Source organism: Canis aureus, chromosome 28, assembly GCF_053574225.1.
Source record: "Canis aureus isolate CA01 chromosome 28, VMU_Caureus_v.1.0, whole genome shotgun sequence".
Classification (NCBI taxonomy): Eukaryota; Metazoa; Chordata; class Mammalia; order Carnivora; family Canidae; genus Canis; species Canis aureus.
In genome coordinates this window covers 30,317,911-30,338,997 of record NC_135638.1, presented here as the reverse complement: position 1 = coordinate 30,338,997, position 21,087 = coordinate 30,317,911, and the positions used below count along the sequence as shown (strand labels likewise).

The following is a 21,087-nucleotide window of genomic DNA, read 5'->3' as shown; positions in this document are numbered from 1 at the left end:
TCCTCTAAGAAGAGCAAATGTGAAGGTAATGGGAAAATATGGGTTTGGAAGTGATGGAGACTGGGTTTGAGTCTCAGGGCTCTTGCTTAGTGCAGAGTGAAGTCAGGTATGGACTAGAGCTGTCTGAGCCTCAATTTCTCATTGAGAAAATGGAGATAATAATCTTCCATGGTTGTCATGAGGTGTAGAAGGACTATGAGAAAGACTTGGCACGCACGGTTTTTCCCTCCTTAATTCCATCAAGCTCCCATAGTGCCATCTGTCCCCATGTACCTAGTGTCCCAATATAGCTCTCCCGGGTCTCAAGTGCCCTACTCCTGCCAGATCTGTCCTCTGCCAAGTTCCCAAGTCTCCAGAATTATTCTCTCCTCCTCCAGAAATAACTTGCCTTTTCGAAGGTAGCTAGGCTTGACGTTGTCATGATCACACAAAGAGATTGATTGATGTTCTAGATGACTTGACTGGTCAAAGCCTCCCAGGTGGCCATGCCACGCTTTCACAGCTCGCACAGGAGCAGATGCAGTCACAAGACTCTCCAGGTGGCGGGTGCAAGGAGATGGCTGGCACAGGCAGGTGCTTCTGTGACCCTTTCTTGTTGGGGCATTCTTTCCTGCCTTCATTCACTCATGCAATGAACATGTGCTGAGTCCCAGATGCCAGCCAGGAAATGTGCTGGTTCCGGGGGACACAAAGGTGAATCAGAAAGTCCTGGAATTCAAGGAGCTCCGACTCTGAGAACAGGAAGACACCTAAGTGGACAATGAATGTCCTGGAGGAGATGAGGCCTTCAGGAAGGCTGGATTCTTAACAGCCTAATAAGCAGGTGAAGAAGAGGCAGGAGAGGGTCCGTTAGGTCAAGAGGTTGGCATTACTGGTGCCAGAGATCAGTCACAGGGTAGGAATGGGACAACCCCGGGAAGTTACACCATTGATTTGCAAAGTTTGAGATGTCTGAGAAGGAAGTTGAGAGTTAAGCAGAGAAGACCTGCTAATTTACCCCAGGGATGGGGAGTCCCTAAAAGCGTTCTCTAGGCAGGGAGTCGCTGATGAGATTCAAGTACATTTCTAGCTAAAATTTCTTGAGTGCTCATCGCCCCCTGCCAGGTACTGTGTCAGGGACTGCATATCAGCTGACTTATTTGGTGTGGATTTCTTTTTTTTTTTCTTTTTTGGTGTCGAGTGGGGGATGGAGCCGGGCAGGGGAGGGCTGGAGGTGGGGAGACCAGTGAGAAGTGGTTCCGATGGGATTTGGGGGCGGAGCAAGGGAGGGGAGAGAAGCGGGGTGGCCGTGCGGAGACGGTGCGGAAGGAGCAGCCGGGCAGCCGCGCATCCCCCCAGGGAGGCGAGGGCGGCAGCGGGGGCGCCCGCGGGGTCTCTCTCCCGCACGCGGGTCTGCGGCAACGAGCAGCGCGGGAGAAGCGCGGTCCGGTTCCCGGGCGCCGCCGCGCCGCCGCCGTCCAGCAGGGGGCAGCATTGAGACACTAACGGGGCCGCGCCCGAGCCCGGAGGCGCCGCCGCAGCATCCGCGCTCCTTGGAGGCTCTCACCTTTCGAGCAATTCCCCAGGGAGCCCTTCGGGCCCTGCTGGAGATGATGGGGGCGCGGGGGGGGGGGTCCTGCTCGAAAATGAGCCGGCGATGAGAAGGAATACGAAGCAATTCCCTTCCGCAGAGTGAAAAGGAGTCGTCATTCAGCATATTAGCAGTTGATGGCACATCCCTCCGGCTCCAGGGTGGTTGGGTTAAGCGCAGGAGCCACGGCTCGCACCCGGGACCCCCAGCACGCGTGTGGGCGCCGCTGGCAGCGGGAGGGCAGCACCCGCAGCTGGCGCCGGAGGCCGCGGGGACCGGGCTGCGCGCAGGGAAGGGATGCAGCCGCGAAGGATGCTCAGGCTGCGCGGGGCGGAAGGTGACGCAGGCGGCGGGCTGCTCTTCCCGCCCGAGACACGCGTCTCCTCCCATATCCGGGACAAATGTTTGGCATTTTCTTTGTTCTTCATCATCTGCAGGGACCTGCCATTCCTCTGCCCGCTTCTCAGGGGCCGCCGGGGCGCTCTGCCCCGGTTTGAAAATGACCCCCCCGAATCCCTTCCTGTTTGGCCAGAAGCGTTGGGAACCCTTTTCCCTCCCGTTTTCTGTGTTTCCAGCCTGGGGATGCTGAGTCAATGTTCCAGAATCTGAACTGGCTCTCAGCAGAGTTCTTGCAGAGAACGTGTTGAGATGTGTCTCCACCTTGGTCCACAAACTGTCAAAATTAAATCAGTTTAAAGGGGCACGTGTATAGGGACCAAGAAGAGAAGAGCAATTCTCTTCCCGGTTGGATAAACTGGGTAAAAAAAAAAAAAAAAATCCCTGTGAGGGCCTCTTCCTTTAGCCCAATGAAATAATAATCATATCCTTGGGCAAAGGTTCCTTGCTGCTACAAAAAACTGGAATCTTTGCTGTTCCCTAGATTTCTCTACAGATAGTACTGATTACTTCTGGATAATTACCCTCAAATCTCCAATTTTACCCATACTCGTGGTTTTGGGTTAAACGAGAGCCCTCTTGTTTGATAATTATGAGGACCATAAAAAGCCTGCTGCTAAGTGATTTGGACATAGAGCCAAGGATTTCCTCTGTCCTTTTGGAAGTGCTATATTTGGCTGGTTGAATCAAATTCCTCCCTGGTACAGGCCAAGGCAATGTCTGTAACTAGCCTAAGAACCCAGAGCATATTTAGGAATATGCACCTTAATTTTTTTCTTTGAATTAAAATATCTTGAAAAGTCTTCCTGTTGTGTCAGAATGTGTTAGCCGTGAGTCATGAGAGTGGTAGGACGTCCCCTTGTCACCAAGGGAATGGGGCTTTGTGATCAGAAGAAACTGGGTTTAAAACCCAGCTCTGCCTTTACTTATTTCCTTCTTTCACCTAATTGAGCTCATCTCAGCTCCAGTTTTCTCAAAGGTAAGATGAGGTAATAATAACGGTTGTCTCATCATGTATATAAAGCACAATAATATAAAATACTTGCAACATAGTAGGTCCTTCATATTATCAGCAACCCCCTTTCCTTCTTCTCTTTCCTTCTGTCAAATCACCTTGTCCAAAGGAGCCTAAATGAACATTGAGACAAGGAGAGTCTCACCTTCTAACCTCAGTGATATATAAGCTCACTTAAGTGAAATCACAGCATAAGAAAATGACACGTAGGTATACATATTTCTATATTTTGTTTCTATATTTACATGTTGAACACTGCTGAACTAGCCAGGATTTCAACACACACACACACATTTATACACATAGACCTTTCTCTCTCTCTCTTTCTTTCTCTCTCTCTCTTTCTTTTGAAGATACAATTGACTTTTTTTTTTTACTTCTTTTACTTTTTTTTTTTTTTTACAATTGACTCTTCAGCAACATGGGGGTTACAGGCATCCTCTGCCTTCCCCCTTGTGGAGTCAAAAACCTGCATATAACTTTCTTCTTTTTCTTTTTCTTTTTCTTCTTCTTCTTCTTCTTCTTCTTCTTCTTCTTCTTCTTCTTCTTTTCTCCTCCTTCTCCTTCTCCTTCTCCTCCTCCTCCCCCTCTTCCTCCTCCTCCTCCTCCTCCTCTTTTTACTTAAATTCAATTTGCCAATACATAGTATAACACCCAGTGCTCATTACATCATGTGCCCTCCTTAGTGCCTGTCACCCAGTCACCCCATCCCGCCATCCACTCAGTTTCTCTCCCCTTCCCTTGCACTATTTCTTATATTCCACATATAAGTGAAACTATATGATAACTGTCTTTCTCCAATTGACTTATTTCACTCAGTATAATACCCTCCAGTTCCATCCATGCCAATGTAAATGGTAGGTATTCATCTTTTCTGATGGCTGAATAATATTCATATATATATATATATATATATATATATATCACATATATCACATCTTCTTTATCCATTCATCTGTCAATGGATATCTTGGCTCTTTCCATAGTTTGGCTATTGTGGACATTGCTACTATGAACATTGTGGTGCAGTTGCCTCTTCATTTCACTATATCTGTGTCTTTGGCATAAATAGTCAGTAGTGCAGTTGCTGGATCATAGAGTAACTCTATTTTTAACTTCTTGAGGAACCTCCACACTGTTTTCCAGAGTGGCTGTACCAGCTTGCATTCCCACCAACACTGCAAGAGGGTTCCCCTTTCTCCAGATGCATATAACTTTCATCTCTTCAAAAACCTTACTAATAGCCTACTGCTGTCCGGAAGCCTTATTCATAAAGAGTAGATTAACACTTATTTTGTGTATGTCTTATATGTTGTATTCTTACAATAAAGTAATCTAGAAAATAGGATGTTATTTTTTTTAAGATTTTATTTATTTACTCATGAGAGACACAGAGAGAAAGAGAGGCAGAGACACAGGCAGAGGGAGAAGCAGGCTCCATGCAGGCAGCCCAACGCGGGACTTGATCCCCGGTGTCCAGGATCACGCCCTGGGCCGAAGGTGGCGCTAAACTGTTGGGCCACCAGGGCTGCCCTAAGAATAGGATGTTATTAAGAAAATACACAAGGAAGAGAAATATATAAGGAAGAGAAAGTACTACAGAGTGTTTATTGAAAAAATATCTGTATATAAGTGGACCCATGCAGTTCAAACCATGTTGTTCAATGGTCAACTGCATATAAAAATAGGTATTACATGAGGAGAGCACTACTCCCTCCCACAAAGCCCTCCTCATGGCAGGCAGCCATCTTCCCTTAACCATTTTCTCTTGGTTAGGTCTTGCTGTTTTCCTTAAGACTCTCTCATATGGTGTGGTTTCTCACATGTCCAGTCTCCCTTCTGGATCCTAACCCTTTGTGAAACTCTCTTTGCAATTCACATGACAGTGGGGACGCAGTCTGCCACAAATAAGTAGCCCCTATTTGAGTCTCATTGGTTGATTGAGAACCATGACCAGGAAATTTTTCCCACCAGGAGAGGGAAAAATCTTGCCTGTCTCTTGCCATCACAAACTATATGGAGGCAAGTATATGAAGACTATTGTACTCAGAGATGTTTCCTTTCCTCTTTCTGGCTGGTCCTTTGTGGAGGATCTGTCCTTCAGGGGAGCTGTTGATGCCGAGGGAGCCAGCACTCTCACACTTGGTTTCTCAACTTTAATTTTTGAGACTAAAACTGCGATTAGTATTGGAAAGGGGAAAGCTGATACCCTCTTTAATGCCCAGAGAGACTGTTCTTTCTGTTCATTCTCATATAGTGATACTTCCATAGAAATGAGTCCATCTTTTATTTCTCTTAGATGTTTTTGAATGGCATACTTCTTTTTTTTTCTCTTTTAAGATTTTATTTATCCATTCATGAGAGACAGAGAGAGAGAGGCAGAGACAGAGACAGAGGGAGAAGCAGGCTCCTCGCAGGGAACTCAATGTCAGACTTGATCCCAAGACCCCGGGATCATGACCCCAGCCAAAGGCAGATGCTCAAACACTGAGCCACCCAGGTGCCCGGAATGGATATACTTCTATTAAAAGGAGGACAATGGGATTATCTACCCAAGAAAATTAAGATGGAGGGCTGAAATAGTTTACCAAAGGACCCAAATTAATAGCATTATTTTGTTTGTCCTAAACTAGGAGAGTTCATTTTCTCAGCTCTTCAGGTAATATCAATTCTCAACCTCACTTGGTGATCATGATCTTTAGACTTGAACTAGTTTCAAATCCTCAAAAAGGAAGAAACAAGTGAAAAACCCATCACACTCACCAGGACAAACCAGACACCATAATCTCAATTTTGAATAAAAGATACTTAAAATAAATTCATCCACTGATGTGAAAATGTTAGGGTTGGCATGCATTCACGTTTTCTGAAATAAGGAGGGTCGCTCTTGAAATCTAGTAAATACAAAGATCTGTATCATTTACATCTCAAAACTAGTTTTAAACCTGTAGCTATAGGCATGTTTGGGGGAGATGAAGAGGGGCCCTCAGCTCACTGACTGGGGTCCAGGCCAGTCCTATGGGGGCCAGGCTACACTCCCCATCCTTCTACTCTCCTGCTGCCTCTTCTGTCTCCAGGCTTCTCAGTTACCGATCTGTCCCTTAAGGCAAGGCAATAAGTACCCCCAGCTGTTGGGAACAACTGTGGCCAATAGGTATTGGCAGGCTATGTTATCTTTCTTTTACACGGGATGTAATGACATAGCTGGCTAGAGTTCCTCTTCATAACAAACTTGTCAAGTAGTATTTTAAATTCCTACTTACAAATGGGGAAACTGAGGCACAGAAAGTTTCCATAACTAGTTTAAATTCTTGTCCTGGGTAAGGCAGAAGGGCTTCTGATTTAAATGTAAGGTGCTTCTCCCTCAACAAGTTTCTCAGACCTACTGCTAATATTATATAATTCAAAAATACTTGCTTCTGCATGTGGATGTCCAATTTTCCCAGCACCATTTATTGAAGAGACTGTCTTTCTTCCAATGGGTGGTCTTTCCTCCTTTATCGAATATTAGTTGGCTATAAAGTTCAGGGTCCACTTCTGGGAAAAATGAAACTAGACCACTGTCTTGCACCATACACAAAGATAAACTCAAAATGGATGAAAGATCTAAATGTGAGACAAGATTCCATCAAAATCCTAGAGGAGAACACAGGCAACACCCTTTTTGAACTCAGCCACAGTAACTTCTTGCAAGATACATCCACGAAGGCAAAAGAAACAAAAGCAAAAATGAACTATTGGGACTTCATCAAGATAAGAAGCTTTTGCACAGCAAAGGATACAGTCAACAAAACTAAAAGACAACCTACAGAATGGGAGAAGATATTTGCAAATGACATATCAGATAAAGGGCTAGTATCCAAGATCTAAACTCAACAGCAAAGAAACAAACAACCCAATCATGAAATGGGCAAAAGACATGAAGAGAAATCTCACAGAGGAAGACATAGACATGGCCAACATGCACATGAGAAAATGCTCTGCATCACTGGCCATCAGGGAAATACAAATCAAAACCACAATGAGATACCACCTCACACCAGTGAGAATGGGGAAAATTAACAAGGCAGGAAACAACAAATGTTGGAGAGGATGCAGAGAAAAGGGAACCCTCTTACACTGTGGGTGGGAATGTGAACTGGTGCAGCCACTCTGGAAAACTGTGTGGAGGTTCCGCAAAGAGTTAAAAATAGACCTGCCCTACGACCTAGCAATTGCACTGCTGGGGATTTACCCGAAAGATTCCCCAAAGATGCAATGAAACCCCGGGACACTTGCACCCCAATGTTTATAGCAGCAATGTCCACAATAGCCAAACTGTGGAAGGAGCCTCGGTGTCCATCCAAAGATGAATGGATAAAGAAGATGTGGTCTATGTATACAATGGAATATTCCTCAGCCATTAGAAACGACAAATACCCACCATTTGCTTCAACGTGGATGGAACTGGAGGGTATTATGCTGAGTGAAGTAAGTCAATCGGAGAAGGACAAACATTATATGTTCTCATTCATTTGGGGAATATAAATAATAGTGAAAGGGAATATAAGGGAAGGGAGAAGAAATGGGTAGGAAATATCAGAAAGGGAGACAGAACATAAAGACTCCTAACTCTGGGAAGCGAACTAGGGGTGGTGGAAGGGGAGGAGGGTGGGAAGTGGGGGTGACTGGGTGACGGGCACTGAGGGGGACACTTGATGGGATGAGCACTGGGTGTTATTCTGTATGTTGGTAAATTGAATGGATAAAAAAAATACTTGCTTCTTTTGCTTCTCATGATGAGTTTCAGCAATGCTCTGCTTGGTTATTTATGCATGAAGGCCACCATCATCATCAATATCAGTTCTCAAATCCTCATTTTCTTGCAACATGCTGTTATATTGAAAAAATATACATGATACGTTAGATTTTTAGGAGCTAAATTCTGTATGTGAAATACATAAATATATTTTTTTAAGGAGGGAATAGTGGGACACCTGGGTGGCTCAGTGGTTGAGCATCTGTCTTTGGCTCAGGTCGTGATCTCAGTGTCCTGGGATTGAGTCCCATATCAGGCTCCCCCCAGGGAGCCTGCTTCTCCCTCTGCCTATGTCTCTACCTCTCTCTGTGTGTCTCTCATGAATAAATAAATAAAATCTTAAAAAAAAAAAAAGCTAAAGAGGGAATAGTAGCGCTCTATGTAAAGTAAGTAAAGAAATAAACATCCCACGGAAATCTATGAACTTGATGTTCCAAACTTAACCCATTTTAATAAGGATTAATTACATTGTAGCTGCTATAGAAGAGAGGGAAAAGGGACCCAACTGATGGTGGAAGGCAGGAAACAACCTCTGAGAAAGGACTCTGAAGAATGAGAGAGACTCCTGGAAACGTGAGATGTGTCTGAACTCTGTCCACCACACCCTAAAAGGCATTATATGAATGCCTTCCTGTTAGAGAGGGTGCACACCCCCAGCAGTGTCCTGATTTGTTTATGGCTTGAGGAAATCACATGGTGTGGTGGGATATGTCAGAAAGATTGTCCTTGAAAGGTTCACAACCTCAGCAATTCTGGTGCAGAATCAAATGAAGAAGAAGCAGGACAGCTGAGGAGAAGCATCACTGAACCTCAGGTGCTCTCAGGACCACTGCGCCCAAGCATCACCAGCAGTTTCATGTACCTTTATTTGTGGTTTGCTACGTCTGTCTGTGTTCGCACATGTAGACAAAGGTTTGTGTTGTGAATTTTACACTCTATGTACTTCATGGCATGATTTGGACTCAGTTCACATCAACATGATTGTGCCCGTCTTTATAAAGTCTTAAGGTAAAAACACCCTTTAGGTATTATTTTGGGGACATATCTAATTAGGTATAGCCTCAGCCCATATTTAAGTTGAGATTGACCAACAACAGGACAGCAGAAACCCTTGGAAAAGGGTGACTGAAATAGGACCTCCTTCTTTTGAGAATGTCCCCTTTACTAGATGGAGAGTTTCCTGGTGAAGAGTGAAAGAAAGAAACACAAGGAGCATTGTATCCATGTTGGACCTTCCAGCCTGAGAGAGGGAGTGAATCATATGTCCCCAAGGCAAACCACTAAACTGGCTTAGGGGAAAGATCTAATCATGAATGAGGGCTTGAAATATACAGATCTCAGCCTGAAGTCTCATTCAATAAAAATAGAGCAGCCAACAGATTTTTTTCATTTGTTTTGGTGCATTTCTAGGAAGTTGGAAGAAGCAATAGAAGTATTGCTACTGTGGAAATAGTTCAGATCAGTAAAGGGAATACTTAATAATTATAAAAACCTTGGGCATAAAAGAGAATGTCATCTGAGCCATAAAGACATTTCTGAACATACTGGATAGATTAGGCACATATGAATTTGGAAATTCAACTTTCAAAATATCTTAGAGATAGATATAATATCATTTATTTCTCATATGGACTCCCCTTCTATTACTTTCTGCTTTAACTCCTGGAAACTTCTCTGTATCCTCAAATAAAAAGTCTGAATAAAAAAAACCACAATACACAAAAAGTGGAGAACTGCTCAATTCCTGTGTTCTACCTAATTTTTTTTCAAGGAAGAGAATGTTACTGGAAATATAAAGTATATAATATGCATATATATGTACTTTATTAAAAAGTATATATACTTTATATATATATTTAAAACTTACATATTTGATTGCAGCAGCATGGTCAGAAACCACTGGTGGTTCCTGGAACATGCATGATCCAGGGACCAAATAGTAAAGTTGAAATTTTTGAAAGAAAGAAATCAGAACTGTGTTCCCCCAATTGGTGAGCCTTTATATAGATGAAGCAAGATTTAGAACACATTTTTAGATCATACTTTCAAAAAGGGAGTTTTTGAGTGCTCCAAGTCAGGAGCAGTGAACAACAGGATTCAGCACTGATTTACTAAGAATGTCATGTCACACTAGCCTCCTTCCTTTGTTTGTTGGGTTATAAATGAGTGTATGTAGGGTATTTGGGTTGTGGCAGGTATTTGGCATATTTCTGTTTTATGCAGACTCATGATATTGTTAGTTGGAATGCTGACTGCTTGAACGCCCATCCTCCTTCCCTGTCTCAGCCCGGGAAATGCTTCATCATGACTTGAATCTGGATGTTTGCAGCAGGCTTATCAAATCTCTGAGTGGTATGTAGATGGCCAGTTAAAATCCTAAATGACAATATCTGTAGTACAACAGGAAAAAAAAAAAAAAGGGAAATATTAAGCAGATGGCAAGATGGCTTCAAGAGAAACAAAGAAAGACCCAGGTTCTTGTGTTGTCTATCCCTCTGCACCCATTATTACAAAATTATAGGATATGAATGATGAAGTTTAGCAATAGCATGTGTGATAGACTTACTATTTATAGTTGGCTAAGAGCTAGATAAAGGGACAGCTAATGAAATACAGATTTTTAAAAGTTATTGCTACTTTGGCACCCAATGTCTAGAAGCACAGCAGTCCAGTTAATAGAAGTGTAGTGTCCAGAACAAGGGAACTAGTTCCCAGGCCCATCTTTTCTATGTTGCTCAGACTGAATCAAGAGTGCTCTACTCAGTTTTGAATGCTATATTTTCAGAGCAACACTGATAAATAGGTATATATACTTGAAATGACTGGAGAATATAGATGTTCAACCAAGAGAGGAGATGACATTTGTGTAAGTGTGCTTGCACATGCATGCATGCATGTGTCGTGATGTCTGGTTCAAAATAAGGAAAGAAGCTGTGGAAGGGGGACTGGAAATCTGTGTGATTCCAGGAACCGTCAAGTTGGAGCTCAAATGTCACCTTTTAGGAGACTCAGTGGAGCCTTTTACATCTCATTATAGAAAGCAGCCTGTCCTTGTCAGCACCCACTATCTTGTTATCTTGTTTAATTTCCTCTATGACACTAACATTAGTTGAAATTTGTGTTCATTTGTTTTCTTCTCTATTTTTCTGTCTTTATCGACTGAAATATAACCTCCATGAGGCAAGGGCCTTTCTTTCTTGTTCAAAGCTGTATCTCAGGTACCTAAGTCAATATGTGGCACAGAGTAGGTACTTAGCAAATAAAAGAGGAAGGAAGGAAGGATGAAAGAAAGGAAGGAAGGGAGGGAAGGGAGAAGGAAGAAAGGGAGAAGGGAGGGAGCAGAGAAGGAAGAAAGAGAGGGAGAAGGGAGGGTGGGAGAAAGGGAGGAAGGGAGAAAGGAGGGAAGGGAGGGAAGAGGGCCTAAAGAAAGAAAACATGAATGAATTCCAATGGGCAAAAGTAGTTGTAGGAATAGCATTATGAAGAAACTAATTCTAATTTAATGGAAAGTGGGATGGAAAGTAGGATGTTCCAACAACTGTAGTTGATACTGGAACCAGTGCTTTTCTGGAGACAGCTCCCTGTGACTTAATATATTCAAAGAGAATATCATAGCCCAGGACTAGAATGGGAAGTGGATTCAATGACCTCTACAATGTATTCTGACCTTGGGATTGAGTTAAAAATATATTTATATTTAAAATTTCTCCTCTTTAGGAATTCAGCATTCTATGACACCGACCGAACCTTATCAGCTGAAACCATGTGGATTTTGTCCTCTGGCTATTCAGGAGGCAGCTAGGCTGTGGGTGAGGACAAGAGGTGGGAATGTGAGACTGTGTTCAGAATCTGACCATCACACTGCTAAAAATCCCACTTGTGAGCAACCTTGGGAAAGTCACTTTTAACTTTTGTTTCAGTTTTCTCATTTAAAGACAGTAAATAATAGTACCTTTCTTACAGACATGTTGCGATACCTAATTAAATGTTTCAAAACCATTCCTGTGATCCCAGATAAAAGGCACCTAATAAAGGCCAAACAACCATCTTGTCCTCTTGTCCTCTTGTCTTCCCCAAAGATGCTTCTCTGGTAAACGTCCGACAGCACTGATGTGTCTGAGGCACCTGTGGCTGGATGCACGTCTTGTTAGGTGTAGCCGGAAGTGCCTTGTCAGTGCTGTGGGAACTCTTGAAAGATCTAGCTCAGCTCCCTGTATTCTAGTTTTACTCTTCTTGAAGCCCAAGGGTGCTTCATTTCTGGTCCAGCAAGACGAAGCACTAAGCTTGCGAAAGGAAACAGCGTCATGGCACTTACTACTTCATGTAGTTGACCAGGCTTTGCAGTGGCCCTTGGTGGCTTTGCTGTTCCTTCCCACTGTTCTCTAAGCTTGATCTCCTGAGGCCAGATGCTAGGGGAGACCTGCCTTTGTCCTAGTTTATGCCCAGTTTCTCTGGGATATGTGGGAAACCTGGTTTCGATTTGATTTTGATGTCCTTCACCCCTGCCCCAAACACACACCCCTCTCATCCAAGGGGGGTGCGTAGTACTGGAAGCCTGCTGTGTCTCCCATCACAGACCTCCAGTTCAGCAGGGCTTCCTCTAATGCTTTAGTGTTCCTGTGCCCCAAAGATCTTTGACTGTAGTGGGCATGTGCCGTGCTTCTCTAGGTGACCTTGGGAATCTCATAACTGTCCCTTCTTCCCCTGTGGTTCTACCAGACGTCCCCACCACAGTGTCCCTGCCTCTCTTCCTCACCCCTCAGAGCTACAAAGACGTGATGGCCAGTTGGGGCTGGTCCCTGGAGTTGATATGTAGGCACTGAGTGCACTGGTCCTCTTTTTATGGAGCTCAGTACCCTGAGAAGAGGAGAATGTGGGTCTACTGAAAGTCCTCTTTCTTGGTCAAGCTTAATAAAAAGCCATCTACAGCAGGAGAGAAGGAGGCTAACCCATAAAGGAAAGCAGAACTGAGAAAAGGAGCCAGACAGAGCTGGATGATGATGCAAGAGTCCCAGAGAAGCCAGAACCTAACTTCTTGGTTGTGGGAGCCAAGACATTTCCAGACTATGTTTGTCTGAATCAGATTTCTGTTCCTTGTAATTAAAAAAGCCCCTCACTAATGACTGGCTACCTGCAATTAGAGGAACACAAACTCTTGTGCATATGTATAGGTAACAGGAACTCAATACAGAGGTGAAGACCAGAGCTGGCCCAAAATATTAGATTAGCAGCTTGGGTGAAATAGAAAGGTAGGCTCGTAAGTCAGAGGGCTGTTCAGAGGATGTTGTGATAAACCAGAGAATGGAAATGGGCCAGACTGAGGAAACTAGTATTCATTGAACATTTACTGGTTCTGGCCCCTGTGCTGTATTCTTTACTACATTACCTTGTTATTCTTCACAATGATTCTATGAAGTAGACATTTTCTCCATTTTGCTGATGAGAAAACTGAGGCTTTAGTGGAGACAAGACACTCTTTCACGATCCTGCAGAGGTTTTAGTGGAGCTGACCTCAGGCTTACTCTGAACTTGTTGCTTTTTCTGGTACTCTGCAGTCTTTAAGTGAGAAGTTCAGGCCTTTAAGAGGGGGCTGTGCATTTTGGTGAAAAGATGGCACATGTGCAGGGGGCTGGAAGCAGGGAGATAGGAGAGTCCCAGGGCAGCGTGAGACCTTCCCTGAGAGCACTGAGAAGGTGGTGATGGGGCCAGTATGGGTACTAGAGCTTGAGGTGCTCTTTCATGGTGCCCTACTGTGACCTCAGGGCCCTTCCCGGGGCCTGGCACTAAGTGGTTCTGAAATATTTCTTGAAAAGAGCAATTTCTAACTCTTGTGTTTTTCCCAGACAAAAGGGGATCCACTTGAAGGCAAGGCCCTTTCTTTGCTGACTTTCAGATCTGAGATTTTAGGGTCCTACTTTATCATGGGTGAAAGAATGAGTTCTAGAGCCTTAAGAGGAGGGCAGCCACTTGAGATGTCCACCCCAAACTCTGCTCCTCCCCTCTGCTTGCTAGGCGGGCCATGGGAGGAGGATATCTCACTGAACACCCTTCTGCCCCTCAAACTCTACTGGCTTTCCTTTTTGTTTCTTTTTCTGTTGACTGCTGTGAGGCTAAGATTATCTATAGAGATCTGAAAATGGTGAGCATTAAAACTAAGAATAATTAGTACTAACCACCTAAGTATTTTCTCTACACATAGTGCAAGTGAATTTTCAAACAGGCTATAAGAAATTCGGTACTCGAGCCGCCCCCAAAGAACACTCGAAATGGACAGATTTGCATTTTAGAAATGCCATTTCAAATGCTCAAATATGGACTTTTGATGCCTAATCAAGAGGCTGCAATTAAAATTTGAAATCTCACTGTTTTCAGGAAAGAGTCGAGACGCTGTGCCAAATGGCTGCCTTCTGAGGCTTTCTGAAAATGTTTACAAGTTAGATGAAAGCAATGGTCCTCCCAGATGGTGGCTGCGAGCAAAGGATTTCTCCAGGGTCAGAAGGTGTGAAGAGAATCAGAAGCGCTGCTGTGTTTTGTTTTCAGCAGCTGGCAAGGTAGACAAGAAAATAAAACTCTCTAACAATAAGACCAAAAGCAAAGGGGAGAACCTATTTGAGCCATCATGATGGAGACCAAGATGCACTGGGCCCAGAGCTCCACGTGAGCCCCGGGGAGGGTGGCCCAGGCCATGGGTCCAGGTCTGTAACGGAGAGGAGGGCACAGGTGGGACCCCTACCTTGTGCTTGCTACACATCATTCCCTCCATACCGTGCTTGTCCTGGGTTTCAGGTCATCTCAAGGACATCACAGGAAGGGATGAACTTCTGCTACTTGGCTGGGTCCTGAAGCTGATGCCCTGTTAGCATTTGTGTAAAGATCATGCCAGTGTGGTTAGATGGAGTTTAGATGTGGAAAAATAGCATTTTCAAGGTGCTTTACACACCATTTTAAACTAGATCTCTAGGTTTTTAAGAGTGAATATACAGGAAGCTGGGGAAAAAAAAATCTATAAATCAGATATGAATTTTTTCTTCTTCACAAAGGAAAGAAAGCTTTAGAAAGGAAAGCCCAAAGCAGCAATTACAAGAGGCTCAGCATTGGCCCTGCTTTTGTCGCTTCTTTTCCATAGCCTGGTCTTTTCTTCCCCTTTGGCATTTTACTCTATTCACAATATTAACATGGAAACTGAGATCTTTCTTTCTTTTTTTTTCTCCTGGTGGAGCATGTCATTTTATTTTTTAGGTAGGCAGAAATTGATTTTTGTCTGTTCCAAATGAAGCTAAAATGAAAGTAGCTCTATTCAACAACACAATTCAATGGAGGTGGTATCTTTTCTCTGACAAACATTTCAGTTCAAAAATCAGAAACAACCATGCTATCACTGTGGCGTTAAAAATTGTACCTGTGAATGAGGGCACTATACAATTTTTTTGGTCTGGGGTTACTTTGTTTTAACATGTAGTTTGATCTGGCAAAAAGCCAAACCAAACAAATAAAACCAAAATAACACAGAGGACTTTTGCCATGGCATCTAGAGTGCATCATGGTTAGGAACAGACATTGAAGCTTAACAGCTTTTTGCTCAAATTCAGGATTAATTAGCTCTGTGGCCATGAGCAAGTGATTGAATCCCCCTGAGCCTCTCTTTCTTTACCTAGAAGATAATAGTAATAAAACCTCTCTCATATGGTGGTTGTGATATTTCAAGGAGATACTATCTTCAAATTTCTTAGCACAGCACATGGTACCGAGTAAATGCTCAGCAAATCTTGGTGGTTGTGGTTGTGATTCATCATTTCCTTGGAAATTCAGTTATGGAGGGAAGAAAAAGAATATGAAAAACAGAGAAAGTGTGTGCTGTTCAATCCTGCTGATGCTGGTTATGCTCACATCCCTCAAAGGTGCTTGGTAGGGTGATGGAGGTAAATGATACATAAAGAACCACGTGAGACACATGTGGGGTGCATAGATGCCTAGAAGGTCAGGGAAGGTCACCAGCTCCAGGAACTCAGGGCTGAGTAGGACCACACAAATGCTGTCAGAAGCAGGAACAAATCTCCCATGAAGTATGGGAAGGCAAAATATCCACTGTGGGTTGTGTGTTGGGTGTTGTATATTCAGGAAGACCACCGAAGTCTCTCTCCTAGAGGACCCACAGAGAACCTCTACATTGTCTTGGTCATTTTCAAGGCTCTACAAGGACTATTTCCCCACTGCGGGATTTTCTGCACTGTTTGATAAAACAACACACACACACAGACATGTGCACAGCTCCCTACTTACTTATAGAGCCTTCCTCTTTATGGAGCTCGCCAAAGAAACAGCCATTACCACCTAGTACTTCAATATCTCTTTAGAACGATGGTAAAGAAAAATATTATTCATGATGCTTATTTACCTGGCAAGGCAGGCTCTATTTGGGACTATTGTGGTAGTTTAGGGGTCCTTTGTAGCAAGGAAGAGAGATCAGTCTCAACTCCGAATGCAAGGGAAAGTGGGCATTTATAGCCAAGGAGCAGTGTGTATGTGTGTGTGTGTGTGTGTGTGTGTAAGATGGAAAATTACTAATAGGAAACATTGAGGGTTGGAGGGATTCTGGCTAAACCAACTTGAAAGAATTCTTGTTGAAGACAGGACAGGACAGGATGACCAGACATCACTGGGGGGGGTTTGGGGGAATGACTAATTGAGTCTGCTATCAAGAGTGAGGGATCTGGCTACATTGACTTGTCAGGCTTCTTGCCAAAATTGAGCTTTTGGAGATATGCTCAAAATTGAACCGTAGTTAAAAAAGAGCTCAGAGGATTTGGTCAGGGAGAGGAATCTCTGTTGAAGGTCACACCAGAAATCCATGCTTTCTCACCAAAATCCTCTCCTGCTTTGGGATGAAGTCTGATTGGCCATTCAATGGTGAATATTCAACTGTTCCATAGGCATTCATTTACTTCATGCTACTAGGAATATTCTCCTATCATAGAATAAGACTTTTAGCAAAGTTCTCAAAAGTCAATACAATCTAAAGGGGGTGTCTGTCTGCTTTGTTTGTTTTTGAGTTTTTCCCCCCTAAATGTCATATCATTCAGTATATATTTACAAGGCCCCTACACTGTCTTTGACAATGATAATTGGAGGAAAGACTTTTTAAAAAAGATTTTATTTATTCATGAGAGACACACAGAGAGGCAGAGACATAGGCAGAGGGAGAAGCAGGCTCCCTGCAAGGAGCCCGATGCATCTCAGGGCCCCGGGATTACGACCTGAGCCAAAGGCAGATGCTCAACTGCTCAGCCACCCAAGTGTCCCAGAAAGACTTTTTATTTTATTTTATTTTGTTTTTTTCCCCAGAAAGTCTTTTTAATGAAACTTCAAAAACACACATCTGCCATAGATTTTTAAAAATGCTATATTCTTAAAATGTCCACTTCCTTATGACAAAAATCACCTTAGAATTTATGAAGGGGAAATAGGAAAGTGAAAATTGGTCAGGCTACTTACTCCTTAATTCTAATTTAGGGCAGCAGTAAAACTCTATCTGCTCAGTGCCCTAGCACTGATGAGGTTTCCAGGCAATTTTTTAGAAATAGGAGTAAACGACTGTGCTTTGGATCAAAAGGCCCCATGGGACAGAGCTCCACAAAGCATCGTGGACAATTCTTTCAGTGGGGGAGGAAAACAATAAACTAGAACTTCACACTTTGCAAATGCCAACAGCCCTTTTGACTTATTTTCTTTTAGATTTTCTCCTTCTTGCATCATCAGAGAGCTTGAAAAACTGGTGTGAGAATGAGGCCTCAGATAGAATGTTCCTTAGTTTGTGTTAATCGTCTCTCCAGGTTGAATGCCCCAGTCTTTCACTGCTGGTATCCTCTGCTAGAGGGCAGGGCAGCTCCTGCTTGGGACACAGCTTTTGCATATGTGATAGAGTAAGTTTCTCCTGTCTTTGATCCTTTCAGACTCCCACCTTGACTTTCTGTAAGGAGGAGCTTCCTTTTTTTTTTTTTTTTTGCATAAACACATCTAAGTAGTGCTAAATCCACATATATGCATTCAAATGATTTTTTAAGGGCACCAAAACAATTTAATGGGGGAAGGAAAGTGTATTCAATTCAATTAATTGTGGTGGACAACTGGATATCTATAAGGAAAAATAAAGAAGCTTGACCTATCTCACATCTTCCACAAAAATCAACTGAAGATGGATCACAGACCTAACTGAAAGAGCTAAAATGATAAATCTACTTGAATAAAACATAGAGATATCTACACAACCTTGAGGTGGGTACATATATCTTAGAGAAGACATAAAACCCACAAACCATAAAAGAATAAACATTATTAAATTAGGCTATCAAAATTAAAAACTCCAGTGCATTAAAAAACACCATCAAGGAAATTGATAGGCAATTCACATACTGGGAAAAAGAATTCACAACACATATATATGACAAATGACTTGAATCTAGTTATAAAGAACTCCTGCAACTCAATAATAAAAAAGACAGCCAAATAAAAAATGGACAAAAGACTTAAACACTTCACAAAGGATGATAATGAAATGGCAGTAAGCTCATGATAAAGCACACAATATCCTTCAGAAAATGCAAATTAAAAGACAGTGAGAGATTGCTGCACACCCACGAGAACGGAGAATATGAGATGTAATGTGGGGAAATTGGAACTCTCATACCTTGCCAGAGGGAGAGCAGAATGATACCTCCTGTTTGACAGTGTCTTAGAAGTTAAACATACATTTACTCTATGATCTAAGTGTTTATCCAAGAGAAATGAAAACAACACATACAAGAATATTTATAGCGGCTACATATACAGTAGTCCCAAACTGGAAACATCCTGCATGTCCTTCAATGAAATGGATTAGCAAACCATGGCACATCTATACTGTGAAGTATTGCTTATAAGTACAAAGGGAAGAAACTTAATATAAGCCCGATATAGATGCATCTCAATAATATCATGCTGAATGGAAGAAGTTAGATGTCCCAATTCCCCAAACCTACAGGTGTGATTCTACTGATATAAAATTCTAAGTGAGGCAAACTCTGTTAGGGTGATAGAAATCAGATGAGTGGTGACTTCTGGGGAGCAGGAATCAGGTGGGGAGGAATGGAGAGACTTTTTGGGGCAATTGTAATGCTTTGTGCTTCGATGCACATTTGTTAAGACTGACTGGACAGTACACTTATGATTTGGACATTTCAAGGGTGCCTAGGTGGCTCAGTGGTTGAGCATCTGCCTTTGGCTCAGGTTGGGGTCCTGGGGTCCTGGGATCGAGTCCTGCATCAGGGTCACCACGGGGAGCCTGCTTCTCCCTCTGCCTGTGTCTCTGCCTTTCTCTCTGTGTCTCTCATGAATAAATAAATAAATAATCTTAAAAAAATCTGGACATTTCATTGTATGTAAATTAAACCCAATTAAGGAAAAGAATGTTATTGGAGGAAGATGATCCAAGGGTACAAATTTCCAAGTATAAGATAAATGAGAACTGGGGATATAATGAATATAATGTGATGACAGTGGTTAACACTGCTGTATGCTACACAAAGGCATACCTTGGAAGTATTGAGGGTTTGTTCTAGACCATTTCAATAAAGCAAATTCATAATTAAGCAAGTGAAATGAATTTTCTGGTTTCCCAGTGCATATAAAAGTTATGTTTAAGCCCAGAATATTCAAATAAATTCCATACCATAAAAATTATGTTTATGCTTTACTATAGTCTACTATATATTGCAACTATTACATGTGCAATAGTATTGTGTCTAAAAAATGTATTAATTTAAAAATATTCCATTGCTAAAAAAGTGCTGACCAACATGTGAGTTTTCAGCCATTCAAAATTTTTTGCTGGTGGAGGGTCTTTCTTTGATGTTGATGGCCACTGATGGATCAGGGTGGTGAAGGTTGGGGTGGCTGGGGCAATTTCTTAAAATAAGACAACAGTGAAATTGGCTGCACAAATTGACTCTTCATAAAAGAACAATTTCTCCATAATATGTTGATGTTGTTTGATAGCATTTTAACTGAGGGTAGAACTTCTTTCAAAATTGGAGTTGATCCTCTCAAACCCGTTACTACTTTATTGGCTAATTTCATGTAGTATTTTAAGTCTTTTGTTCTCATTTCAATTGTCTTTACAGCATCTTCACCAGGCATAGATTCCATCCTAGCATGTCATTTTCTTTGCTTAACTATAAGAAGCAACTCATCTGTTAGATTTGATCACGAGATTATAGCAATTCAGTCACATCTTCAGACTGCATTTTTTTAAAAAAAAATTTTACTTTATTTAATAGGTAGGGATAGTCTCAAAAATCTTTCTCTTCATCAGATGTTTGACCCCCTTGCAAAACTTTTGGTCGCCCAGCTTGAATGTGGAGCTTTACTCCATCAATAATATGCTTTTCTTGTTGTAGTGCATTCTGAAGGTCTTCTTCTGAAGAAAAATGAACCCAACCCATACCTCTATGAAATCCTGTCTCTTTGTCAAAAGGTACAGTGCACTTTCGTACATTGCCAAACTGTGCAAAGTGTTCTCTCAGCTCACTGGAGGCCGCAGTCCAGGGAATTTTTCTGACAAAAGCCACCAGCTGGCCAATCCTCACACGCAGTGCCACAGTGCCCCTTGCTGCTGAAGCCGCTATCTTTAGATTTCAGACTGCATTTCTAATTCTCGTTGTCTTATTATTTCTGCTATATCTGTATTTACTTCCTCCACTCAAGTCTTGAACCCCCCAACGTCATACGTGAGAGTTGGAATCCATGTCTTCCAAACTCCTTTTGATGTTGATGTTATGACCTCTTCCCATGAATTACAGATATCCTTAATGGCATCTAGAAAAAGCCTGAAATATCAGGAGAACTGCTAAAATGCACACAGAGACACAGAGTGAGCAAATGCTGTCAGGAAAATGATACCAACAGACCCCCTCAATGCGGGGCTGCTGCAAACCTTCAATTTGTAAAGTGCAGTAAAGTGAAGTACCATCAAATGAGGTATACCTGTATGAAAGCTGTTGAAGAGTTCATCCTAAGAATTCACACCACAAGGAAAAAAAGCATTTTCTTTTTTTTGTTTTTTTTAGATTGTATGTATATGAGATGATGAATGCCAACTAAATATTGTGATGATCATTTCACAACATAGGTAATGCAAACCATTATCCTGTATACCTTAAACTTACACAGTGTTGTATGCCAATTATATTTCAATGAAACTGGATGGAGGAGAAGGGAAGGAAGTAAAAATAAAAAGAAAGCCAAAATAATGCCATGCTGATCATTGGTAGCAAT

At 42.4% G+C, this 21,087-nt stretch overlaps 1 pseudogene; it reads right to left on the bottom strand.

The window, feature by feature from the left end:
* Window positions 1-20,072: 20,072 nt before the first annotated feature.
* LOC144300262 (SRA stem-loop-interacting RNA-binding protein, mitochondrial pseudogene) lies at window positions 20,073-20,444 on the bottom strand (annotated as a pseudogene).
* Window positions 20,445-21,087: the final 643 nt, after the last annotated feature.